Raw genomic sequence first — 27,896 nt, forward strand, 5'->3', positions numbered from 1 at the left:
CCTCCTCAGTCAGGCATCCCAAGATGTAAATGGAACCCGCTCAACCCCACCCCGCCAAAGCACAGGATCCCTCTGACTGAAGGAGACAGAATTGGAGGAGGGACGTGGTTTCCTTCTTTATGCTGTGGAATCCGCAGAGATTTCCTATCTGTTATTTTGTTCCCCCTAACAAGAGGCGAGATGCCAGTGGTTTCTCTCCCAGTTGCTAAAATCTGTGAATGAAACTCAAGCTCTGTCTATTCTTTGAACAATAAATATTTCTTAAACTGGTCCCCGAAGGGCGTGGAAGGCAATCCTCACCCAGAGGCCGGAGCCCGCTGCTTCACTCTCCTGCACGGTCCGCGGCCGTCGATTCACTAACTCAGCAAGTACTTCCCGAGTCCCGGCTACGTGCCAGGCATTGTTTTAATCATTGGGTCAGAGCAATATCCCTGCCTCCCTGGATCCTGCTTTCCAGGAAAAGAGGAGAAAACTAACCCAGGAAACAAGTACCAATAGGGTTTCAGAGAATAACTGATTTGAACACAGTGGGGTCAAGGGATAGATGACTTGGGTAGGACATTTTTTACTCTTTGTGAAAGGACAGTCTCTGAGGTGGGGACACTGAACAGAGATCTGAATAATGGGAAGGAGCCAGACATCCAGAAAGAGGGGTGCAGGGAGGGGTAAAAGGCCTCCATCAGTTCCTGGACTCCGAAACTAACAGCCTGGGAAGTGGTCCCAGCCCTCAAACACCTGCCCCCCACCTCATCATCTGCACCTGCTCCCAAGAACCCAGTGAGGGGGTGGGCAGCTGCGTGGCTCAGTCGGTTAAGTGTCCAACTTCGGCTCAGGTCATGATCTCGCGATTCGTGGGTTCAAGCCCCACGTCGGGCTCTGTGCCGACAGCTCGGAGCCTGGAGCCTGCTTCGGATTCTGTGTCTCCCTCTGTCTCTTTCTGCCCCTCCCCTGCTCACGCTCTGTCTCTGTCTCTCTCTCACAAAAATAAGCAAACATTGAAAAAATTTAAAAAAGAAAGGGACTTTGATTAGGCACAGCTGAGAGCAAAGATGGGGAACAGAAACCGGTGTCGTTCCCACATACCAGCAAGTTTCAGTTGTCCAAAGATGGCTTCTTTAGCATTAGTACTATTTTTTTTTAATTTTCTGAAGTTTTTTTTTTTAATTTATTTTTGAGAGAGAGAGAGAGAGAGAGAGAGAGAGAGAGAAAGTGTGAGCAACGGAGGGGCAGAAAGAGAGGGAGACACAGAATCCGAAGCAGGCTCCAGGCTCTGAGCTGTCGGCACAGAGCCCGACGCGGGGCTCGAACTCACAAATGTGAGAGCATGACCTGAGCTGAAGTCAGACGCTTAACTGAATGAGCCACCCCGGGGCCCCACATTATTACTATTAATCACCTCCTGCATCTGCCTGCAGGTCTGGCAGGTAAACAGGAAACACGCTGCCCCCCTCCAACCCCCTCAAGGTTGGTGGACACTCCCAGAGAGAAGGGACCCGAACGTGAGGTCCAGTAAGTCTCTGAGCACCACTCACACAGCAGGTGCACAGCATGGACATCCATCTACTCAGTCCCACGGAAGCCCCCAATAGCCTCATGTGCTCAGAGTTACTGTCCCGTTTCACAGACTGGAATCCCCAGCCCACGACACTGCTCGAGGCCCTGTGGTTATTAATGGCAGAGGCTGGATTCCCATTCTGGGCCACCCAATCCAGGGGTTACCGGCTGCCTCTGGAAGGAAACCAAGAGGTAAGCGGGAAGGTCGGTCCAGGGCAGACGGGGGCCCCTGAAGCCCAGTGCTTTGAGTTTTGTGCTTAAAATTACACACAGGGAAATGCTCATTGACTTTGAATCGTATTTTCAGTTCCACAAAGATGCCGAACCTAAAGGATTTTAGGGGACGGGTGCCTGAGTGGCTTAGTCGGTTAAGTGTCTGACTCGTGATTTTGGCCCAGGTCATGATCTCACGATTAGTAGCTTTGGGCCCTGCATTGGGCTCTGTGCTGACAGTGTGGAGCCTGCTTGGGATTCTCTCGCTTTCTCCTTCTCTCTGCCCCTCCCCCACTTGTTCTCTCTCCCTCTCTCTCCCCTCACCCCCTGGCCCCAATAAAAGTAAATAAACTTTAAGAAAACAAAGTTTTAGGGGAGCTGGGAGAGAAGGGCCATATAATCGGGCACCCTGGGACCACTCCCGTCTGTCCCCTGAGCCCCTGCACCCCAGGGATTGTCTCCTGCCTGGCCCCACCACTGCTTTCCCTCCTAGACTCCCTTCCTCTGGTAGCAGAATTCACCTCCCGCTTTTGCAGAAACTGCCCTCCTACCCTCTGTTGATGTGGTTCACGTGGGGGAACCCCACGTGCCTGGCCAGTGGGGAGGCAGCAAACCAGACCAGCATAGGCTTCCCATCGGCACCGTGGGTGCTGGAATGCGACAGGGGTCAAACATGTAATCAAGCGGGGCCATCTCTGGGAGCTCTGCTGGCGTGTCCGGAGAGGGGTACGTTCCTAAGGCAAGCGCAAAGTATAGAGATGCTGGAGGCCATTTGCTGTGACCCGGGGGATCCTGATGGAGAACGAAGCCATACACCAAGGGGAAGGAGACGACACCCGTCACCTGGCCACCTACCCCAGTGTTGTCCAGAGTCCAGAGGCACCACAGCTGTGATGTCTGAAGCAAACGCTTCCCCACCTCACTTCTCAAACTCCAGCCCATCCGCGCCGAGGCTCCTTCCCTCGCAAAGCACAGAGCAGGTGCGTGTGCTTAACCAGGCCAGCAGGTGCGGCCCCCGCTTGCCCGAACCCAGTCAGCCTCCCACACGCAGCCTCCCCGGTTCCTTAACCGTCGTCCTCCCTCCGCATCTTGCCTCTTCTTCTCCTCCTTTCAGCTCTGATTCTCCACCCAGTTTAGACCGCTTTCCGAGAATTACCCAGTTGAGCCTCCCCTCCGGGGCTGACTTCCAAAGTCCATCCAGATCCCTCACCCAGCGTCCCTTCTGGGCCAACAGGGCAGCACAGACAGGGGACCGCCCTCCCTTCAGCCGGAGGAGATGCTCTTTCACGCTCCATTAGTTCATCCAGCATCTTAGAGCTGTCACGACCCTGTTTTTACGTCTTCCACATCCTCAGGACTGAACTGTTCCCCATTTTTAAGTTTCTTTTGTTTCCTTTTTTCCCCTCTGAATACACCGTCTCGGGTCATTTCACAAGACACAGTCTCGGATTACAGGGTCCTGAGGACACAGAAAGATATTTCTGTTTAACTTATTTTGAGCAGCGTCTGGTCTGATGAAGCAATGGGTATAAATAGTGCAAGGCACCCACACTGATTCTGGAGGTGGCGTCCCCAGCAGGCTCCCCTCTTCCTAGGGGACAGTCGTGAAGCCCTGGGGATGGGAGACAGTTGGGTGCCTGGGAGAGCTGTGGACCGTGGGGCCAGAGCAACTGTGCTCTGCCCCTGGGTCCACCACTCCCTAGCCACGTGCTCTGAGCTCCTGTCTCCCAGCCCGCCTGTAACCTCACCCCCCAGCTGAGCGGAGCCATTCGAGTCCCCAGCTCAGCACCCTAAAATGAAAATGGTGGCCATAAGAACAAACACCAAAACCAAAACAACAACAACAAAAAAAGCTGCCAGCACTCCACTAAAGGAAGTTATCCTCATCAGAGAACCCTTTCCAGCATTTACTCCATGCCAGTGGTTGTCTCTGCAGAACCACAGCATCTGGCTCGAGACCTCGGTCTGAGAGGGGTCCACCCCAATGTCTGCTCCAGCCCCCCACTCTGCTGCCCTCTTCCACACGCAGGCAGGTGTAGACGTCCCAGAAACGGGGGCTCGTGACTCTGCAAGGTACCCTGCACACCTCTAAGGTCAAGGTGCTAGAACAGGAGGAGTCTGAGAGGTGTTAGCCATCTCTGGATGGGGAAGCTGAGGGAAAGGGCGGCTGCCAAGTGGCGATCAGGGGGGGCATGGTCTCCCCCAGGTGGGCTCCAGCAAGGGGGCTGTTGGGAGCCCCCACCTGTGGAGACCCTGTCATCTCTGATCCCCACTCTGCCTGAGGGCACACAGTCCCCCCAAGCTCTGAGGACAGTGTCCCTTCTGAGAAGGAGACTCTTACACCTGGACCAGACTATAAATTCCCGTGTTATATTCTTGAGTTTGCAGAGGGTGTGCTCACCCTCAGCACAGGTATCATCGGATGAGACAGGTCCGTTCCTATCATTTCCTAGCACAAAGTCTTCTCTTCATGGCCCTTTTCAATTTGGCTCCAACCTCCTTTTCCAGGTTCACGGCCCCCACACCCAACCTCATGAAGCTTACCCTCCAACCTCAAAGACTTCTCTCTCTTCCTTGTACACACCAGAATTTTCTTTTCCTAACTCTCTGACATTGCCTCAGATGATGTCTTTTCCTTGCCAGGCAGACTCCTACTCATGCTTCAAAGCCCAGCTTATACGCTTCCTCCTCCGGGAAGCCTTCCCTGATTTCCCAGGCAGGAAGTGTGTCACTATCTTTTCTAGGCTCCCACAAACCCCTGAATTTTAGCACCCCACAAGTGGTATTAAAATTGACCTACTAGGGACACCTGAGTGGCTCAGTCAGTTGAGCATCTGACTCTTGGTATCGGCTCAGGTTATGATCTCATTGTCATGAGAATGAGCCTCCCATCAGGCTCTGCACTGAGTATGGATACTACTCGGGATTCTCTCTCTCTCTCTCTCTCTCCTTCTGCCATTCCCCCCTTCCCAAGATAAATAACGATTTTTTTAACAGTGACCTACTTAGAGGCCACCTGGCTGGCTCAGTCAGTAGAGCATGGGACTCAATCTCAGGGTTGTGAGTTTAAGCCCCACACTGGATACAGTGACTACTTAAAAATAAAAAAAAAATCTTAAAATAAAATAACTAAAAAATAAAATAAAATAAATAAAATAAAATAAAATATAAAATAAAATAAAATAAAATAAAATAAAATAAAATAAAAGTTGACCTGCTTATTGGTCTGTGCTTTCCACTGGGCTCCTCAGACTTAGGGATCATGTCTCTGGTCTCTCTTCCTCCCTGCCTGGAATGCTGACAGGCACACGGCAGGCCCTCCATGTATCAATGCAACAGAAACAAACCAATCCACAGATCGAGTGTGTAAACTACATTTAACTCTGTACTTCACCTCATTAGTAATGGGGAGATCTCTTTTATGTTTTTAAATTTTTTTTTAATAATCCTGAGCCTTCTACTGAAGCCTGTGGATTCACACAGGAGTTACCCTTTGCCTACTCGCTAAGAGTGCTTCTCTTTGCCCAAGGTACTGCCACAGACCCCCACCAGTCGCTGTCATTCTGCAGGCACGAGCATGGGAGGAAGGCCAGGGATGCACGGGGTGGCCCCAGGAATCTTCAGGGTCACTTATCTTTCCAGGGAACTGATTCACAAACACCCCAACATGCCAGAGGTCTCTGAGCTGACATGGTACTGGGATCTCCAGCTCGGTTCCTAAAGGAGCCCTGCGGCTTTGGCATCACGGCGCTGAGACCCCAGGACAGAGCTGAGCGGAAGCCCCAGAACGCCTCTCCTTCCAGGGACCTGTGGGAGGAGCTGCCTTCCCTGCCTCTGTGCTTGGCTGTGCCTGGCAAAGCCGGGCTGTGGACACGTCGTCGGAGCGTTCGCTGACGGGAGCCTGCAGCAGGGCGGACGGAAGAGAAGCCTCTGGAGAAGCTGTGTTGGAGCCAAGGGCCACCGCGAACCCGCCCTCTTTCCTTCCCACCTGGAAGACCAATCAGGCATGGCTGATGGAAACTTGGCAATGAGGACTCACCCACTCACTCACCCCTTTTCCCCTCCGTGTGTTGGCCTCCTCGTTCATTGTTTCATCGAAGCTGCCCACGTGCCCCCCATCCACGCAGTCATGCGTCTCCGCACCGCCCCCACCACTCACCGGCACGAAGGCTCACTCGTGCCACAAGCACTGTTATCCCCCGCCCGCCCAAGGCCCCGCCAGAGTCCCCGACATGGAGACCCACAAGGCAGAGTTTCTGCCTCTGGGACCGTGCACGTAGGGCACGGCCTGGAGTAGGAGCACATCAGTGAGAAAGAGCATGGCGAATTCTCCTCTTTCCTTAAGACTCAGCGTCGCTGTTACCCATCCTGGGAGCCTTATATCAAACCCCGGCCCTGGTAAGTCACACTCTGACACAGAGGAGACCAGAGAGAGGAGTAGTGAGGAGTAGTGTGGAGTAACCTGCAGCAGAGGCTTCTGCTCTTATCTGGTCCCTTGTCCTTGGGCTGGTCACGGAACCTCTCTGGGTGTCTCCTCGTACATAAAGTGATCGCCGAATAGCTCCAGGCTTGCTGAAGCTCCCCAGGGCGGGGCTGGGGGTACATAAACCCTCAGTGCCAGTGTGTGCGTTGTAGGAGTATTTGGTGCGTGGTAAGCGGTCGATTGTTGGGGGGAAGCGTTCTTCTGTCCTTCCCAGCACAGAGCACCCCGAACCGTCACCCTTAGCACACGGAGCAGCCTGGCATCAGGGCCGTGTTGTATTCGCCCTTCAGCCCCTAAGCACACGCCTAGCATTCAGAGCGGGACAAACAGTAACTGGGCGGACCCCTGTGGGAAGAGCTAGTGTGAACTGGCCAAGCTAAGACACAAGAAATTCCAGACATCTATATTTACATTCGCGGTACACAGCTGCCGAATCACTTTAGGGAGGAGGTGATCAAGGGGTTCCGGCACTTTCTTCCTTGGTCTAAGAACAAGCTAGTGGCTGGACGGGAGTCCTGGGGCCACTATGACCTTGTAAAGGTAGGAAGTTGACCTACCAGCAGCTAAGGACATCAGCCCTGCTCACCCACTATAGATCTCTGGGCCCTGGGCCGACACTCATTATGCTCTCTGGGCTCCTTCTCTGGGCTCCTGCACAGAGATGTTCTAAATGGTGCTGCAAACCACGCAGATAGCAAATAGGAGGGCCAAATTCACACATGAGCCAGACCTACTCCCACCAACACAGGCCGGTCCCTGGGCTCAGTGCGGGCCTCAACAATGCACAGCTGCCAGACCTGCCTGGTCGTCGGACAGAGCTCGCCCTGAGCCCCAGCTGTTGGGTACACCTGTGTAAGGCACTGTGCCAGATGGCGGCAGTATCCCTCTGACTTTTCCAACTCCGATATTTCATTCACTCAGCAGACTGTGACTTAAATTGTGATTGATCCAATACCTACCACACGCCACGCACTTGATTAACACCATTTTGAAATTACTCTGTTCCACAAAGATTTTGTTGAGCTCCTACTATGCCCAGCATTGTGTAGACACTGGTAGTTCATAGAAAAATAAAGCGGAACCCATGAGCTCAAGGAACTCCTTGCCTGGCGGTAGAAACAGACAAGCCCATCGTGGGCTATAGCGGTGGATGACGAGGAGTTGGGCTGCTGCGGTCAGGGTGGACCAAAGAATCCAACAGGCACGGAGAGCCCAAGGTTACTTGCTCACAGCAGCTTGGGAGCAAAGGAAAAAAGTTGGCTTGCCATAAGGTGTTTCTCCAGAGACCTGGAAGCAATCCACCCAGGGCCTCATTCTGTCCATCACTTTTGCTGAAAGCAAATGGAACCCCTGCACCACTGCCCCGTGGGCTCCCAGCAAGCATTAGACCAAGCAAAACAAAATACAATTCAACCTTTCAATTATTAATGGGGTACTTCCTATGAGCCAGACATTGTGCTACAGAAACACGTTTTAGAATTCATTGTTACTGCTCCTGAATTGTTCAAACACCGGGTCTTGATTCATGTATATGTTTGGATATAATGTTATAAAAGGATATTTGCCACAATGTTACTATTGGTTAAGGCAGGGTGCAGGGGTTTGCCAATATTGCCTCACTTGTAACAATATGCTTTTATTACTTTTATAATTGAAACCATCCTAATGAGCAAACTTTTTTTTTTTAAGTAAAAAGAGCTTCCAAATGGTATATCTGCCTCTTTGGATGAATTCCATACATTTACCTTAGACGCTCAGTCTGGAATTTTGGTTAAGGGCATGAGCTGTGTGCCAAGATGTGGGTTTGAATCCCAATTCTACTGCAGCTTACTAACTGCGAGACAGTCCTAAGCCTCAGTTTGTCCATCTGTACAAGGGGTAAGAGCACAGCCAATTCACAGGAGTAAATGATGGAAGTCAGAATGGCGAGCCCCCAGCCTGGGGCCAATTGGCACTCAATCTCAGATAGGCTCAGGGGGCACTTTGGTTTTGTTTTTACACAGCTCAAAAAAAATGTCACAGGAAATGGGATCTAAGTTATGCCAAGTAGCTCCAAAAACACACAGTAGGGACTGACAGACGGAAGTGGTAGGGAGAGCTTCCATTTCAATAAAAGGAAGACTTTTTAACCAGATACTCCACGATGCGTTTCAGGCTGCCGTGGGAAGCAGCGATTCCGCTCTCCAGGGAGGGGGGCCAAGGGAAGGTGGCCAGAGACGTGGGATGCAGTCAGCAGATAAGGAGGTCGGGCGAGGTGGCTCTGATGCTCAGTGCACAGTGTTCAGATGAGAGCGCCCTCAGAAGGGGTGATTATCTGGCAAAGCCCTGTGCAGTCGCTCTGAATCCATAATCACAAACAAGATAACAGTTGTTTAATTTTTAAGTGACACTTTGTTTTGCTGTTTAGGCCACTTGGCTCTTTCTTGTTTTTTTGGACTCAGGAGCAGACTGCCCCCCAGCAACTTGGCGAAGCAGGCGGTCAAGGCCAGTTCCCGCGTCCGGGATAAGCCAGTATGTAGTTAGAGCAGAGACTTCTCCCTTGAGTTAGTTCCAGCCAAAAGATGGTGTAAATCCCTTCTTTCCCCTGTATTTTACTATGAACCAAACTGAAAAAAATTTAAATGATACTCTCACATCCACCAGAACACAGCCAGAATTAACTAGAAGGAACAAGCTTCCAGGGACCGGGAGTTTACTGGCTGCGGCACTCGGCCTCCGTAGTGGGCAGTAGGATGGAGCTCAGCCGTCAGATGGCTTTGTCACAGAATGATCCCGGCGTCTTCGCGAGCACAGCGCTGGGAGGCCCACCCTCCACATGTCCCCTGGGTCTCTACCAATACCTCCTTTATTCTGTGCTGTGACATTACCTGGTATTCAGCCTCTCGCGAACGCTCAGTCCTGATATCTCCCGAAAACACTGAAACACCCACATGCTTTGGCCCAGAAACCCTAGTCCTTGGGAATGATCTGAGCATGTCCTGGCCACGTGGAGGAAGCCACGTGCACAAAGATGCCCACGGCCGTAGCAAGGGGGGATGGTTAGCTCATCCACTTGAAGGAATTTCAAGAAGCAATACAAAATGGTACCAACCCTGTCCCACACCTGCATGCATGTACACACACACACGTGTGCACACCCACAGCTGCACAATGCCGAACCCTGGGCAGGAAGACCAAAGGGTCAACCCCTCTGTGTGCTGGGACCCCAGGAGACCTGTGTTTGAGACCCACTTCTCGAAATACAAAGCAGGGAAGCCACTCCTGTTTTCCTGGACTCTGTTTCCTCATCTGTAAAATGGGGGCGGGGATCCCAATTCCCCCCTTCTCACCAGATCTTGTCCTTCCTTGATCTTCTAGTTATTTGTGTCAGGCAACCTGGCATGTATTCAATTCCTCAGTAGTGGATTGGCTACAAATTCCCAGGGACCTTTCCCACCCTAAAAAATCACCTTGGGCTCATTTTCTGGCTCCTCTTGTGGGCCTGCATCAGTAAGGATGGGCCCTTTTGAGGGCGCATTTTCCCAGCATGTGGAAACAGGTCTTTGTAGAAGTGACAAGGGGCTCTGATGCCCCAGAAGTGGCTCTGAGTCCTGACGCCTCGTCTTCTCTCCACCTGGCCTCAGGTAAGTCAATCACAGGTCCTTTCTCTCTCTGTTTATAAAACCGAGACATGAATGACACACAGAGTTCACAGTTCCGGCCCTCAGTGACCACACAAGCTGGGTCAGCCTTCATCATCAGCAGCAGCAGGACTGAAGGGAGAGAGGAGGCAGGAGAGGACTAGCGGAATTTTGAGGACAGAGAGGAAACACTCAGGAAGTGTAAGATCTCAGGCTGGGAAAAGACTGAATATACACCAGGCCCAAGCGTCTAAGGTCCAGCCCAACCCTCCACCAGCCATGTGAAATGGCCATCCAACCTTTGTTTAAACACCTACAGTACTGGGGGACCCCCACCCCCCCCACCCCCGCCGAATGGCTCCCTCTGTCTCTGCACAGCTCTCCCTCCTGGGCAAACTTCCCTCACTAGGACCAAGAGAGAAGATCAACTATGTCTTGTACAGGACATTCCTGCAGGCCACCGTGGCCACCCCGCACTGGATGACCTTTCTAACAGTGGCAATTGCCCTTCCACATGAGCCGTGGCTTCTGTTCCCAGGAATCCTGGTTTCTCCCCCTCTGAAACCACTTCCGCTTATCAACAACCCTCCTAGAATGGAATCAGGGAGGGAGAGAGAACCCGGCTCATCCAGTCCAGAGCCGGAAAACTCCAGTGTCCGAGGAGACCCTGCTCTGGTCACACAGACAGTCGTGGACAAGCAGAGGGCATCCACCTGGCTAAAGGGGACAGGTGCTCTGACTGTATGCAAGGGACAAGTTGTCCCGTCTTCTTGTTTTTCAAGAAAAGACAAAGATTAAGATTTGCACGTAAAATCTGCCGAACAACTTCCTGGCAAGCAATTCAATCAAGTTTAAATTAAAATCAAGTTCACAACTCTGTGGCTGGATCAGCCTGTGAGCTGTTTACTTAACCATTTTGTAGATGTGGAAAGGCTCTTCTAGACATGTGATGAAATCTGGAAGATTTTTGAGAGAGAGAGCGAGCGCACAAGCAGGGGAGGGGCGGAGAGAGAGAAAGGGGGACAGAGGATCCAAGAGGGGCTCTGTGATGACAGCATAGAGCCCAAGATGGGGCTCGAACTCACGAGCCGCGAGATCATGACCTGAGCCGAAGTTGGACGCTTAACCGACTGAGCCCCCCAGGTGCCCCTGTTCTGAAAATTGTAAAGGCCCCCCGGATGCCCTAGAGTCACTCCTGTGTCCCCGGAAAGAAACTCTTCATCTCTTCCAGTCTCTGGCCTTGCATGAGAGGCCCAACAACAAGGTGACGACTGCCCAAAGTCACAGTCAGACCCTGAGTAGCAGAGTGACAAGGAATTCTAGGACGGGGCATTGGTGCTGCCTCCCCAGGGCTGACAAGCAGAAGCCGCTGAGATGGGCAGCGTGCCTACCTCGTGCCCAGCTCTCCCAGAACGGTCCTTCGCACCCCTTCTATCACCCCCATGTGGAAGATGAGAAAACTGAGGCTCGTGTGGACAGTCCCCAGCTCAGGCAGCCGCGTAAAGCAACAGGGTTGTGAGTGGAAGGGAAGGGCAGCCGCGCAGCTTGGCCTCACCTGCACCTGCTGCACAGCCAGGCAGCGCGCTCCTCTCAGCCTGCCTCTGACTACGCAGAAGCCCTGGGGAATTTAGAACCTTCCTGCAACAGTGCAGTGAACTAAATAAACTAGAAGGGGTCCCAAGGTTCTCCCCAAAGCCGGGGGGTTCTCACAGGCAGGTGCCTGGCTGTCTGGGGTTTTGCTGGGCATAAACCATCAATGAGATGGATCTGGGGCTGGAATGGCCCTGCACAGGGTCACAGGTGTGGGACAGGTGTGGGACAGGTGTGGGGCAGGTGTGGGGCAGGTGCCGGAAGGTGGCCAGGAGCAGAATGAAGTGCTGGGGAGAGGGATCCAGCAGACCCCCAGGACTGGCCGAGGGGGCGGCACCTTCTTCGGGGCGGGGGATACCCTAGTCAGCGTGGCCCCTGCCGTCTCAGAGTTTCCACGGGAATAGGGAGAAGTGGGGCACATGCTACAATTAAACCACTAACTCAAGTTACCCTTCCCAACCTGAGACAGGAAACTCTGGCCTGCTGCGTTGGATGACACACAGGACAAAGGACAAAAACGGTGCCCCTGGGTTCGAGACCACGAAGAGAGAGATAATAAACTGCTCAGATAGGAGAGAGATCCAAATTTCCACCAAAAAGGCAGAGTTCCCTGAAAATACTACAAAACCGAAGGTAAGCTACTCTCCCTTCCCTGCTGTGTCAATTTTCCTTTCCTTCCCCCCGCCCCCCTCCTTGATTTTTTTACTCCAAATTTCTTACTGGAAAGTTGGAAGAGGCTGAGCTATCTCCACAACTTTATAAAAGCGCAGCTTGGAAATGGGTCTCTGCATCTGACACACTGCAGGCACCTCTGGGCTCCTTCCTGCCTCCTGGAGCTGCTCACCTCAAATCAGACGGGTAGGTTCTCACTGACTTGGCTTCATTTTGCCCTGAAGTCCGCAAAGCACAGACCCGGCAGCTCAGGACTGAGGTCCCCCCCAAACAGCTTAACATTCAAGCTCCAGGAGGAAACAGCTCAGTTCGGAGAGGGCACTCTCCCCAGCTCCAGGCACCCACTGCTATTCCATCAACACCATGGGGAGACCGAGTAAGTCTGGAGCCCCGTGACCTCCGGCAGCCTCCAGGGAAGAGAACATGGGACTTACCTGCCAGGGCAGAAGCTGAAAACGATGCCAGCTAGGGTTCCAGTCCAGGGCAGGAATTCACCGGAAGCAGTGTCCTCTAAGGAGCCAGCCCCAGGCGGCCCCCTCCTGGGGGGTGGAGGGGTCACAGGGCAGCGACCCCTCTCACTCTGCCCCCCACCAAAAAAAAATCTAGCAATCTCAGTCTTGAGATAAGGCTTGTAATAAGTCCGGGGGCACGGGTGCCTAGAAAGAGCTAGTTTTAAGACCAATAACTAAAGAAATAAAGTAAAAAGGCAAGGCTTGGAACTTGGAAAATAAAACAGAAAGTGCCGGACAAACACACACATAAGGAGAGGGGACACAGGTCCTCCGGGAGAAGTGCAGCGGCGGCAGCCAGCCCAGCTGCTGCCCAAGAACAAAGCTGCTCGGTCCCCCCAGGGGCAAAGTGGCCGGCGGTGGGAGCCCCCAGCTCGCAGCGCGGAGGGAGGAGCGGGCGGTGGGCGGGCTCGGGAGGAGGGCCGGCGGGAGGGGCGGCGGCGGCCGGGAGGACCGCGGTCTGTGCCCCGGGGGGCAGGAGCCAAGCCCGCGGGAGGGTGCGCCCTGCGGGAAGGGGCCGGGGCAGCTCGGCTTCCAGGCGGTGAGGAGGCCGCCCTAGGAAGCCCGGGACAGGGGCTGACAACTCCCTGTCCAGTTATAGACTCCACCGGATATTTTGGTCCCTTTTACAGCCTACAGCCGGGTCTGAAATAGCCCCCCTCCCCTCCCCACTAAGCAGCAGCTGCGGCCACTTTGGAAAGTTTAGAGGGGCAGAGGGGCGGGGCGGAGGGTCTGGCTTTGCCCTTTGTCCTGCCAGGAGAGCCCCACACCTGTCCCAGCACCTACCTGCCTCTTCCTACAGGTGGCCCTGTTTCCTGGCCGGCTCTACGTCCTGGGGGAGGGGGGGAATCCATGTCCTTATTATTACATGAGGACCTGGAAGGCCGAGAGAACCTCTGTCACCTGCCAGGATCTCCCCGGAAGAGGGGGGCGGGAGCCAGGTAGGTCTGAGGAGAAGCAAAGATTTGATCAACACAGTCAGCATTGCTAAGAGTCACTGCAAGGCGTCAGAAGGATATTGAAGCAGGACCTAGGCGCCTCTCCTGTTTCAATTTTTGGAACACCATGAACTCTTGACTTTTGTCAGTTGCGCCTCCACCACCTTCCAGAAGGCTTTCTTCTACTTCGTACTGGAATAGAAATAATGTTAACACTGGTTAGCTAACGAGCCAATCTTGTATCACATAGTTTCACTCCGCCCTTGTGGGGTTGGCCCTTAAAAGCCTGCCCTCTTCCCAGGAGCACACTTTGTAGACTTTTTGTCTCTGGGGTTGCAAATAAACACTTCTGGTTTTTTCACAGCCTCTCCTTGGAATACTTCCGGTTCCTTTTAATGCGCTTCCGAATTATAGAAGAATACTTCCGGTTCCTTTTAATGCGCTTCCCAGCCTCTGAACAGGTGCTGGCCCAGGGGGTTCTTTTACATTTTCTTTCTGACCTCTGTTCCTAAAAATGGCCCAGGCACGAGTAAATTGAACTAGATGAGAGCATGGTTTAATCTGGATGACCTCCTCCATCCTCCCCCCACCCAGTCAGACTCCTAAACTCCGGGGCATCTTTATTTGGCTGCTTGCTTGGTAGTATTTAATAAACAGGCAGTATGGGGCTCATTTGTGACCACCCAGGGAATTCTCAACAATCCAGCCCCATCCTTCTTCTCCTGTGTTATTTTCCAGCTGCCCGTAACAGTTCACTCCACACCTGGTTACTGAGCGCTGCTTGGTGCCCAGCAGAGTGTCAGGTGCAGGCTAAATGGAGCAGAGGAGGCCTGCTGGTGAAACCAGACCCTGATGCGGGTTGCTGACGGGCTGAGACAGGTGCCCTGCTTATCAGAGGCACAGGTAAGGCGGAGAAGAGCGTGATGGCACATTCACTTCTCGGCTGTGACATGCCCAGTGTGTGCCCCGACCGACTGTCCAGGTGCTGGGTGGATTTGTTACAGGTAGTAGAAACCAGGCCGGACCCCAAAGTGAAAGGCACGGGTAAGGCTTTTACCAGGGCTATAGCTCAAGCTACAGGGAGACAGAGCACCAACAGACAGCGCTCAGGGGGGCCTCCCAGACCAGAGCAGGGGGGATCCTGCGCATCTCAGGTTCCCACACCCGCCCACTATGCTAATGAGGGAAGGGGGGGGGGAGCGCCTCCTCCTGATTGGTTGGAAAAGACCTAGTCCTGATTGGTCTATATTGGCAGGCAACTCAGGTAGCTCATTGATTGGTAGTTTTTGAGGCCCCGTCCTCTGTATCTGTGGGGTCATATGTTGGCAGCCTCCTGGTTCTGCTGTGTAGACAAGTAGTTTAACAATTACCCAACAGAAGGAGTCCCAGGTGCACAGCGTTTTACACTCGGGGCCTGTTCCCATGGTCTCTAACGGTCTCTAACCCCATGGGGGTTGCCTCTGCGCACCTTGGACAGGGAGGGGACAGAAAGCCAGGGCATTGGGTAGTGGCTCACCACATGGCATTACTGAGTTATCCTGAGCGCTGTGAAGGACGCAAGGTAGATCGGTGAGTCAGAGAATGAGTGGGGGAGCGAGCAAACTCTAGATTCCCTACTGAGGAGGCAGAGACTAAACAATGGGAGAAGCCTCCCCCTGGGCCCCTGTGTGAAGGAAGGAGGAGGCCCTGGAATTAGAGTTTGGGGGGAGGGGTGGCTAATGGCCAAGGGTCAGGTGGTTGAAGGGGGGCTGGGGAGGTCTGCAGAGGCGTGTGGACTTGAGCTGAGGACCAGGAGTCCCTGAAGTGCTCTAGAGGGGCAGGAGCGCGGCCAGTGTGGGGCTTTGTACAGCCCCTGGGAGGTGGTGGGCTGGCAGACCACTGTTGCGGAGGGAGGGAGCCCTAGGCTAGTCTGGAGGTGCCAGTTGGAACTTCAGCCCCCGCTTGTAACCACAGGTGAAAAGAAGTCTGTGACGGAGAGGGAGAAGGGACTGGAACTCAAGATTCCAGACATAGAGGACTACAAGATCGAACTTTTCAATTTAGTTCCACATTTGTTGAGAAAGCGTACTAGAGTCAGACACTGGGGGTGCAAACTAGGTGCAGCAGGATGTGGGCGCTTGGGAAAATTAGCAAAGGCAGAGCTCACTGGCAGCCTGGGGCCTAAGGGGTGAGCAGGGGAGGGGGAGCCCAAGTCCCCAAATGTCAATTACTGATGAGGACAGAAAAAGACACAAGGAGGGAAGAATCATCAATTACAGGCCCTCACAGGGAAAGATACACGTTGACTCTCCTACAAGAGAGGGCCCACCCCTGCGACTCCGTAGGTGAGAAACCTTATCACCCTGAACTCTTGCCTTTCTCCAGGGGACTTTGTTTCACATCAGCTCTCCCAGCTCCCTCCTGCTCTGCAAAATCGTGCTCCCCATCCTGTGTGTGTTGGGCTTGCCTATGGTTTTTCCATAGTTTGCACGTCCTGAGTTGCAATTCTCTGTTATTCCTGAATAAATCCACTTTTGCTGGTGTAATAACTGTTTTATGTTTAAGGTTAACACCCTGAAGGAAATAAACATGTTTATTTCATTTTATGTGCTGTGAAAACCAAAGTCAAACGTGTCACCCATTGTTACAGGGCCTGAACTGGGGTGAACTGGGGAGAGCCTAGCCCAGATCAATGTGCTCATAGTTAACATGGCAGCATACACTTAAAAATTTATTAAGAGGGCAGATCTTGGGGTCACTGTTACCACAGCAAGATAACATTTCTAAAAATCTAAGCCAGCCCCACATCTCTCTCTGTTCTCTCTTGGGTTTTGTGGTTCCTCAAAGCCCCTCGTGCTCTCTGACAGCGTATCTTATATTTGTGTTTGCTCTTTGTCTCCCCAGCCAGAAACGAGATCCAAGAGGGCAGGGAATTCTGTCATTGCTTCACCCCCAGATCCTAGGACAGTGCCTGGCCCAGGCAGGGGAGAGCTGTTACACGGCCAACGCGGTCTCTGACTCGATGTCTCCTCCAGAGACTCCCCAGCTTCTCCAAGAGAGAGAGCAAAGTAATAATAAAAATTGTAACAGCAATAACAGTTATAATATCAATAGCAACGGCCTTTGGGTAAGTACCTGTGTGCTAGGCACTCACACCCCGTATTTCTGAGGGGTGGTTCACCTGGCAGAGGTAGTTAGGTTCCTGTTTCGCCAGCCCACAACCAGAGGCTTGGAGGCATTAAGGAATTGCCACCATTGTTCACCTGACTTCAAACCCAATCTGTCTTCTTCCCCAAACTTGCTTTTCCTTCTATATCCCTGCCCTCAAAATGACTTGAGAAGTTTCCTATTAGTACTAAGATTCTCTAATTTCTGAAAATTAGTTGCAATTGTCTGCTGAGACATCAAACTGTGGTTTCCTGGCAACGCAGAATCTTCTCCTGCTGGATCTTGTGCCCTGTTCCCTGCAGAATAATTCAAGAGACTGTGTCACTAGCTGACGGTGTGACCCTGCCCAATCCCTTCATCAACTCCTGGGCTAGTTTCTTGCCGTGTGTGCAAAACCCATGCCCTGGGCGTCCCTGCTTGCGAATCCTTACGTCAACATCAGCAACGCCCCTCCTAAGACTCCCGGGCACCCAGGGTGAGTGGCTGCTTGTGACCTCAGAGTTTCCCCTCAGACATCATTTCCTTCATTAGCAGCACCTCAAGGGATAGACTTTCATTTTTCAGGTGAAGGAAGTGAGCCTCAGAGGTCAGTTTGTTCTGTCTCAGAACGAGTAAAAGGCTGAGCCCTTCGCTGATTTTGAAATCAAGTAAATGGCGAGCAGTGATCAAAGACGGCCAGGAGTAACATCAATAAAAATGACAGCAATTATACTTCCAAGAATGTGTTATTTACCAGCAAAGATATTTTCCCAAGAGTGTTCAAATCAGCATTATTTATAAACGTAAAAAATTGGCCGTAGTCAAAATGTCCAGCCCAAGGGGATCGGTGAAACAAAGGATTGGGAAGTTACCCAAATGGTGATATGGGGTTGTGTTCATTACCACGGGGAGATGCCCGTGCTGTGCTGGGAAATGGGAAAAATAAAACAGATCAGGAAAGTGGGGCTCCCCATTTCTCTCTGCAAAAATCTTGATTGAAGAGATTTCTTTTGTAGCTTTCCTAATATTTCTTACTCATTTGAGATATTTTGTCGGTACAGACACAGACACAGCCTACTCTCTAAAATGAGATCAGATTCCTTACACAACCCAGGCTGTGGCTTCCTTCTTTTTCACCCAACCCTACATCTTGGGCACCTGTCAAGGTCGGTTCCTATAGACCTACCTTATTCTGCTAATGGCCACCTTCCATTCCCTGTTGGCACTCCTGTTCCTCCAATATTCGATGCCCATCACACGGCAGACAGCATGTGAGCACGTGAGTCCCTAAGCTGGCTGTACGGAAGGACTCCCACTTCCTTCAAAGTTCCTCACCTGATAGATGGTTATGTCCACCTCTTTTTTCCGTTATGACAGGCTGCAATAAACATCCTCATATGCGTATCTCACTCTGTGCTTACCTGCGTTTATTTATGGGAGGGGTGCTAGAAGCGGCCCACGTGGTCAAAGGATAATTTAAATTTTGAAACATACATTTTTCTTGGATATCTTAGTTGTTTAGAGCCTGAGAAAGAAATATGGACTTTTATCCCGTGCAGAGCAAAAGCCACAGGGGCTTTGCAGATGCGAGGCTGATTTATAAACTTCTGTTTTAGGGAAGGGGGGAGAGTAAGGGAGTCACAGGTATGAAGCATCTGCGATCTGCTCTGTGCTTTCATAGGTGGTCAGACCGAGGCGAAAGCCGTCTCTGTCATTGCTCAGAGGACATGTGACGCGTGCTCCTTAAATATGCCTGATATGAATGAATGCGTGACTACACCGAAGATGACGTTATCCTCTCATCTTGTAAAGATGAGAAAATGGGAGCATGGAGAGGTTTAAGTCTCGCTCGCCGCCCCGCTGCCAGGGACTTCTCGCTGCTGCCCGAGGGGCAATCCGTGTCCACACGTGGGCGGCCTGGAGGATGAGGAAACGGGGCCCAGGAGGCCAGCGAGGATGGATGGCTCCCAGTGTTGCCATCCTGTGATGGATGCCTCTTCAACGAGAGCTAGAAACGCAGGACAGAGAAATAATGAGTGTCTGCGCTTTCCAAAGACGGTCCCAACTACATAGGGCAGCATTATCTGTCCCTGTTGTTCAAGAAAAACAAATCCACGTCCCTAAATTACATGCCTCTCTATATTATAGGGATTGCACATCTTCCCCCATCTGCTCGGCAAGCACCCTTTGTACTGGGCCTCTGCTCAGCAGTATCAGTTATGTTGACAAACTGCCTGTGCACACATGCCCGGCCTGGCTTTGCACTCACCCACCTTTGCTGAGGGTGGGAAAGGCCCCTACAAATATTTACAGCGTGAGACTAGGCTGGGGTGGGGGGTTGCCCATCCCGGACCAGCCCAGACCTCAGGCTGCCCGGACAAGGAAAGACTTGGAAGGGCCTGGTTTTGTTTCCCCTGGTGGGGGTGGGGTGGGGGGCAGAGAAGGGGGACTCTGCACATAGTCTCAGAGGGAGGCCTTCCTATCAGAATATCAGCCCTTTGGGGCGCCTGGGTGGCTCAGTGGGTTAAGCGTCCGACTTCGGCCCAGGTCACGATCTCACGGTTCGTGGGTTCGAGCCCCGTGTCATGTCAGGCTTCGCACTGGCGGTGCAGAGCCTGCTTGGGATTCTTTCCCTCTCTCTACTTCTCTCTCTCTCTGCCCCTCCCCCACTTATGCTCCCTCTTTCAAAATAAATAAACTTCAAAAAAATTAAAAAAAAAAAAAAGAATGTCAACCTCTTGAGGGACACAGGCAGAGAGTTTAGAGGCTTGACCTTGACTCCCTGTCCTGTCACTTACATGGCCGCCTTACTTTGGACAACATGCCCACCATCATCCCAGGCCTTTATCTCGGCACCTGTAACATGGGGTCAAGGATGTAGTTCAAGCATCACTACAGTGTACGTGGTGAAATTGGCCACAAGTGCTGGCACTTTGTAGGCACTCAGAAAAGGTCACCATGGCCCCCTCAGAGAGCCCTGCGGTCCTAGACGAGCCGTCCGCACGCGGGGGCCTGCCGCACTGGGGCATTTGGGCTCGGAGAGTACGTGCAGGCAGGCCTTGCTAACACCAGGAAAGGCAGCTCTATGAGGGATCGGGGTCCGCTCCTGGCCCAGCCCCTGCTGCCCACGAGGCACCTACACTTCTTGCCCTGTCTGGCTCGGGGGCAGGTGTGTGCCAGAAAGCTGCCGTTCAGACTTTGCGCTCATTCAGTTTCATACAATCTGTTGTTGCTTTATTGTGGCACTCAGACCCCTTGAAACACTGCTTTCCTTTAACTTCACTTTTATGTGACCCCTTTTTTTACATGGTCAAATGGGGGAGGGGAGGGGTTCCTACCTGCCTTAGGTAGATTTTTAATTGTGTTTGACTTTCTATTTTTTAAATACTTTTTTTAGAGCCCTTTTACATTCACAGAAAACTTGGTAGGAAAATCCCAGAGGTTGCCCATGTAGCCCCCGCCCCACACATGCCCATAGGCTCCCTGTTGATCAGCGTCCCCCACCAGACGGCTGCATTTGTTACAACTAATGGACCTACATCGACCCATCATTGTCACCCAGAGTCTGTAATTTACATCAGGGTTTGCTGTTGGTCTTATACACCCTATGGGTTTGGACGTATAATGGCATGTATCCATCATGATAATTTTGCACAGAGTATTTCCAGCGCCTTGAAATCCCCTGTGCTACCCATTCATCATCCCCTTCACCCCTGGCAACCACTGATCTTTTCACTGTCTCCATAATTACCTTTTCCAGAATATTATATACTTCGAATCATACAGTGTGTCGTCTTTCCAGATTGGCTTCCTTCACTAGTAATATGCGGTGAAGCATCCTCTGTGTCTTCTCATGGCTTGATGATGCATTTCTTTCTAGAGCCAAACAATATCCCATTGTTCAGATGGACCACAGTTTATTAACCCACTCAGCTCCTGAAGGACATCTTGATTGCCTCCGAATATTGGTTATTATGAATAAAGGTACTCTGAATATCCATGTGTAGGTTTTCGTGTGGGTGTAAATTGTCAGCTCCTTTGGGTAAACACCAAGGTGTTACCTCCCTCCTCCACCCCCACCCCCCCCAACCCTCCACCCCCCCCACCCCACCATAGGTCAAGAGTTTTATAAGAAGCTGCCAAACTTCTTCCAAAGAGGCTGTACCATTCTGCAAGAAAGGAGGGTTCCCGGTGCTTCACATCTGCACCAGCATGTGGTGCTGTCCATGCCTGGATTTTGACCATTCTGGTAGGTGGTAGTGTTACTCTATTGTCGTTTTAGTTTGAATTTCCCTGGCGATGTATGATAGGGCACATCTTTTTTTTTTTTTTTTTTAGGTTTATTTATTTATGTATCTATTCTGTTAATTTATTTTTGAAAGAAAGAGACAGAGACAGAGTGCGAGTCGGGGAGGGGCAGAGAGAGAGGGAGACACAGAATCGGAAGCAGGCTCCAGGCCCTGAGCAGTCAGCACAGAGTCCGACACGGGGCTTGAACTCACAGACCATGAGATCGTGACCTGAGCCGAAGTCGGACACTTAACCCACTGAGCCACCAGGCACCCCTATTTATTTATTTTGAGAGAGAGAGTGTGTGTAGAAGTGGGGAAGGGGCAGAGAGTGAGAGAGAATCCCAAGCAGGCTCTGCATCACCAGCACAGAGCCCGATGCAGGGCTTGAACTCTTGAACCATGAGATCATGACCTGAGCCAAAGTCAGCCAGGCACATCTTTTTATGTGCTTGCTTGCCGTTTGTATATCTCCTCTGGCGAGGTGCCTCTTAAGGTCTTTGACACAGTTTTTTTTTTAATTTTTTTTAATGTTTATTTATTTTTGAGACAGAGAGAGACAGAGCATGAATGGGGGAGGGGCAGAGAGAGAGGGAGACACAGAATCGGAAGCAGGCTCCAGGCTCTGAGCCATCAGCCCAGAGCCCGACGCGGGGCTTGAACTCACGAACCGTGAGATCGTGACCTGAGCTGAAGTCGGACGCTCAACCGACTGAACCACCCAGGCGCCCCTTTGGCACAGTTTTTAAATCAGTTGTGTTTTTCTTATTGTTGACTTTTTTTAAGAGTTGTTTGTATATTTTGGATCACAGTCCTTTATCAGATGTGTCTTTGACAAATATTTCCTCCCACTCTCTGGTTTGTCTTCTCATTCTCTTCACTTGGTCTTTTGCAGAGTAGAAGTGTTTTCATTGTTTTAAATTCAGCTTTATTTATTTATTTATTTATTTATTTATTTATTTTAATATAACTTATGCCAAATTGGCTTCCATACAACACCCAATGCTCATCCCAACAAGGTTTTAATTTTAATAAGGTCCAGCTTCTCAATGATTCCTCTCATGGATCGTGTCTTTGGGGTTGTGTTTAAAACAGCATCGCCGTACTCGGGGTCATCCTGGTGTTCTCCTGTATTCTCTTCTGGAAGTTTTATAGTTTGAAGTATACATTTAGGTGTATGATGCATTCTGAGTTAATTTCTGTGAAAGGTCTGTGTCTAGATTCGGGTTTTTTTGCACGTGGCCATCCATTGGTTCCAGCCCCGTGATTCATCCATTGTGTTGCCTCTGCTCCTGTGTCAAAGATCTGGTGACTATATCTATGTGAGTCTATTTCTGGGCTCTCTATTCTGTTCCACTGATCTATGTGTTGGGTTTTTTCCCCCCAAAACCACACTGTTTTGAGGGCAGTAGCTTTACAGTAGTCTTGAACTTGGGTAGTATCAGTTCTCCAACTTTGTTCTTCACTGTTGTGTTGGTTCTTCTGGATCTTTCACCTCTTTATATACACTTCAGATAGGTTTTGTTTTTATAGCAACTTGAAAAATTTCACTTGCGGTTATGTCTTATGTTGTTAAAATGCATTTATAACCAGAGACTCACTCACACATACTTTATATAAAATCAAATACATTAGTGAGATGTGTTCCAAGTTTTCTTCACGAATGGGGTGCTTTTTGGAGAACACCGTGCTGGGACATCAGAGCTAGAAAAAGCATCTACAACTGCAGGCAACTTGTTTTCAATTTTAATGGGCTTCAGACTTGGCTGAGATGCCCTAGAGATTCTGGCGGAGAGATCTGGGGTAAAACCCCATCATCTGCTTTTTGACAGAATCCCTGCATGGCTCTGATGCCTGATCCCTTGGACCATGCTTGGAGAAAACATGCACCAGTTTATCTTTGCCTTTACAGACACGGAAGCTGATGTTGGAGAGGGACGTGCCCTGCCCCAGCTCAGAGGGCTGGGAAGTGGCAGCTGACCCTGGGAAGCAGGGCTTGGCCTCTGGGTTTACAGAGTGAAGGCCCAGTGCCTCGTCCTTTCTCTTAGCTCCGTGGCTCTGGAACATCCTTCCAGAGCTTCCTCCCCATCTGTCCTCGCTGCCAATTGCCCTCTGAAGTTTCTTCTTCACTTCTACCAGTAGTGGCTCACGGAGGACCAATGGTTATTCTTCCCGGATAACTAATGTTTTTTGCAACAGAAGCCTTCTGAGGGCCAAAATCTAACCATCAGAATTACACTCCCCTGCCCACCCTGACCCTCCTTTGGGGGGTCCTTGCTATTTGTCTGTGTTTCTCTTTATCAGTGGTTCCAGATTCAGAATCACCTGGGAAATTTTATTTTATTTTTTAATATATATATTTTTAAGCTTTATTTATTTATTTTGAGAGGGAGGAGAGAGAGAGAGAGAGAGAGAGCAGGGGAGGGGCAGAGAGAGAGGGAGAGAGAATCCCAAGTAGGTTCTGTGCCATCAGTACAGAGCCCGATGCAGAGCTCGATCCCACCACTCTGGGATCCTGACCTGAGCTGAAATCAATAGTCGGACACTCAACCGACTGAGCCACCCAGGTGCGCCTCACCGGGGAAATTTTAAAAGCGCTCCAAAGGCTCCAGCCCCCACAGTTCCAATTTAGAAGGTCTGACTCGCTTGAACCTCACAACAATCTCGACAGTTATGAGGAATTGGGGGCTCACAGAGGTTAAGCCATTCCAAGCTTCCACCTCTGAAGAGTCAGAATTTGAGCCTAGAGCTTTAGATTTTGAGTTCTGATATACATCAGAGGCCACCACACACATGGAAGGAGTTTCATTTTAGGGGGAAAAAATGGCTAGGAGACACAGGCTGGAGGTGGGGCCCGGTGTCTGCACCAGAGCCACCGCAAGAGGGTCAGCTGGCGTGGAAGTCCCTGCAGACTTAGGGCCGGGACCAAGCTGAGTCTGCACAGGGAGGTGGGGGCCAGGGGCAGGGAGAGCTGCAGGGGCAGGGCCAGGCTGGCTGGGCACGAGCCCACCGAGCCCACCAGGAGCAGGAGGTGGGTCAGACAGGAGATGAAAGCAGGGGAAGTCATAGGGAGCAATGAGCAGGTCCGGTCAGGGACCCAGGAATGAGATGCTTCCAATCTGGGAGAAAACATGCTGCCGGGAACGCCTTTTCTAAAGCAAGGTCAGTGGCACTGCTCCCCAACCCAGGCCACGTAGAGCATTTCCTGGGCCTGTGGCTCTCCCAACCCCCAGCTGCCCTCCCCCCACCGGCTTCTATTTCTGCAGTCCTGTCCCCTTCCCAATACAGCACCTTTCTTTTCCTCTGATCCAAGATGTACTCAACAGGTCAACCTTGGAAATGACCTTCAGATTCAAAGCTGGTAGGATGAGGCCAAAGCCGGAGGGGAGGAGCCGTGGGAAAGTGGAGGCCCCACAACCACAGGGTGGACCCTGTCTTCCATGCCCAAGGCAAGACGTGCCCCCCCATCTTTTCTTTATACCTAAAGGCGCCCTTCTGTATCCAGATACAATACAGTGAATAAGGCCGGGATTCCCGGCCAGGATTCCAGGCGGAGTGGGGCATTCATGCATTGTGTGGGCCATAATGGGGGTTTTCGGTGGGCCACGGGCCTCACAGCATGAGAGTTCACACAGCTAAAGACACTTTGTTGGGGAGGAGGCAGGGTTCCTGGGACTTTCTCAGAAAACAGTGACACAGACAGCCTCTGCCCTCAGAACAAGCCCTTCACGAATGCCGGGCTGGCCGGGGCCTGGACCTACGGCAGCTTCTGAGAAGAGACCCTGCCCAGGGCGGCTCGTGAGCTCTCGGAGCCCCGAGGCAGGGTCCCTATGGGGCAGCTGCCAGGGCCAGATGACGCAGGAAGCCTGAGCAACCTTCCCGATTTCACACCCACTCTCTGATCTGGCCCTCTTTCCACGTCTGTAAAACGAGAATTAGAATACAGTCCTCCCAATTCCCTTTCAACTTTAAAATATTCTGTTCAGGATTAGCTCATAATATGTAGGATTTAGTGCAAAATGAAAATACATGGTGCCTTGTTCAAAGAAGTGCTGTCAAAAGTACTGAAATATAAAAGGTTTTGTTTTTGTTTTTATTCCTTCCATGATCCCTCTCTCCAGTTTTCATTGTGGCTTTTTATTTGCTAGTTAATGCCATTCTAAGTAGAGAAAAATAGAATTTTACATTGCTGGCATGAATTTTACCAGCCATCTTTATATTGTGCAAGGCCGGTTTTCAATGCAAATGTAAGAGCATTTAACTTAGATGCAGAATTACCAAAATTACAGGATTCGTGTTTTGTAGCTTGTTACATGCATATGCATTTCGATCTTACCAGATAATGGAGATGTTACACAAAAGTAACTTGACCACTTCTCACATATGGATACATGCACATTCACAACACACCCCACCTTCTGCTTACCTACGAGCAGAGAGCAGAGAGAAGGGACCTCGCTTTGTCCAGTCTATTATTTGTCTCACATTTCATCATGTTTCACATCCATGCTTGATCCAAACAGGGACGTAACAGAAACCAGAAAAGATGGGACAGAGTTCCTTGCTTGTTCTAGTCTTAGAATTCCAGTGGCTTCCTTTGTGTTGGAAGCAAGTTCTGCCCGCCCCCCTCTCCCTTGTCACAGGTGAAATGCACTTATCTTGGGCTCCCTCTGAGTCTCATTGAACCCCAAGAGCTCTGGGGCCCCCTGCATCTCTGTGCTTGTGGGCCATTGAAGAGCAAGGGTGGGATGCATTGCACACATCTTCTGTGTTTATGCACCTGCTCCATTGTCCCATGACACTTCACTTACAAAACACAAGTTCTACAATAGAATTGCTAAAAATTTTGAGGTGGGGACAGCAGAGCCAAAACAAGCATGAGGCTGTATTAGTCAGGGGCTTCCAGAGAAACAGAACCAGTAAAATTCTCTCTCTCCCTCTCTTTCTATCTCTCTCCCCATGTCTCTTCTATGTATCTATATATCTATGTATCTATGTATCTATCTATCTTTGTATCTATGTATCCGTCTATGTATCTATGTATGTATCGATGTATCTATCATCTGTCTATATATCTATGTGTCTATGTATCTATGATCTGTGTATCTATGTATCTATGTATCTATGTATCTATGTATCTATCTATCTATCTATCGTCTGTCTGTATATATTTGTGTCTATGTATCTATGTATGTATCTATGTATCTATCTAGGTATCTGTATCTATCTATCTATCTATCATCTATATATCTTTATATCTATGTATCTGTGTATCTGTCTATGTATCTGTCTATGTATCATCTGTCTATATATCTTTGTGTCTAGGTATGTATGTATCTATCTATGTATCTAATGTATCTATGTATGTATCTATGTATCTATCATCTATCTATATATCTCTGTATCTCTGTATCTATGTATCTGTGTATCTATGTATCTATGTATCTATCTATCATCTGTCTATATATCTTTGTGTCTGTGTATCTATGTATCTACTTATCCATGTATCTATGTATCTGTCATCTATCTACCTACCTATCTACCTATTATCTATCTTTCATCTATCTATCTATCTATCTATCTAGAACACTCATCAGTTATGGGGACTGACACTTCTCATGATCTGCTGTCTGAAGCTGGAGACCAACCCAGGAAACCCTGCAGTGTAGCTCCAGTCCAAGGACAGGAGAAGACCAATGCTTCAGCTCAAGGAGTCAGGCAGAGGGCGAATTCTCCCTTCCTCTTCCTTTTTGTTCTAATGAGACCCTCAGTGGATTGGACAATGCCCATCCACACTAGAGAGGGCCATCTTAGTCCATTGATTCAAATGTTAATCTCTTCTGGGAACACCCTTGAAGACACCCACAGAATAATGTTTAACTAGGTACCTGGGATCTGGTGGCCCAGTCAGATGGATACATAAAACTACCCATGCCAGAGGCCCTTCTGAGCTGGGGCACATGAGGGCACAGTCTTCACCCAAGGAGGGGCCACTGCTGGCCGCCCCCATCACCACCACTTCCCAGGAGGCGTTACCCAATTCTGCCTGGATCAGAACCTTCCACACAGGCGGGTAGAGCGAAGACACAGGTATCTACCTTCTGTTGGGAGACCTTAGGCGGGAGCCTCCTCCTCCTGCTTGTGTGCGATGGGCCCCGAGGCTGCTGCAGGGGACTGTCGTGAGAGTTACAGCACCGAGGCTAAACTCTGTGAGCCTCAGTTTCCTCCTCTGGGAGGCACTCACTGTTGTTATTGAATCAAATTAAATTATATAGAATTAAATTAAATGACACATGTAAACTATCTGGCATATACTACAATTGCCGTTTTAATACTTATCACAAGTAAGAGCATCCCAGGTGGGTGGGAACAGCAGCAAGGGCCCATGGGCTGGAGGGATACTTGGAGTCAGGCAGGGCAGAGCTGTGGTTCCAAATATTTGGCCTAGAGCAGGATCAGGTACGTGTTGGAGTCCCAGGGGACTGCCCCCCCTTCCAGGGTCCCAGTCCAGCAGCCTGGGTCCCTGGGCTGACCTCCAGTCCTAGACAGGAGCCATGTACTGAGCAGGAAACTGAGGCAGAAATGTGGTTTCACAACAAGATGGAGGTTGTAGACGATAGATTTTAGATGCAAATGCCCAAGGTTCCCCCACCTGGAGAGCATCCAGATACAAGCAGGAGGGGGCAGCTGGTTTCCAGACACTTCTCCTAATGAGAGCGTCATCAGTAGAGTGGTCTTGTCCCTGTCAGGACTGGCTCAGAGGAATACTTCTAAAATTGTCTTCTATGAGATATAAGTAGATGTTTCATGGAAAAGTGGGGTGATGGGAAGGAAGAGAAAGAGAAGGAGGGGGAGAAGGAGAGGAGGACAAGGAAGTAAAGGACAAGGAAAACAACAGCGTG

General features: G+C 50.7%; 1 protein-coding gene across 1 annotated transcript in view; it reads right to left on the bottom strand.

Moving 5' to 3' along the window:
* COL22A1 (collagen type XXII alpha 1 chain) overlaps positions 1-13,131 on the bottom strand; it is a 259,389-nt gene extending 246,258 nt beyond the window's left edge. The window contains exon 1 of the mRNA XM_078441921.2: positions 12,567-13,131. The gene's annotated coding sequence lies outside the window, so the exon portion shown is untranslated. The remainder of the gene's footprint in view (positions 1-12,566) is intronic.
* Positions 13,132-27,896: the final 14,765 nt, after the last annotated feature.

This window comes from Panthera onca, chromosome F2 (assembly GCF_046562875.1).
Source record: "Panthera onca isolate mPanOnc1 chromosome F2, mPanOnc1 haplotype 2, whole genome shotgun sequence".
NCBI lineage: Eukaryota > Metazoa > Chordata > Mammalia > Carnivora > Felidae > Panthera > Panthera onca.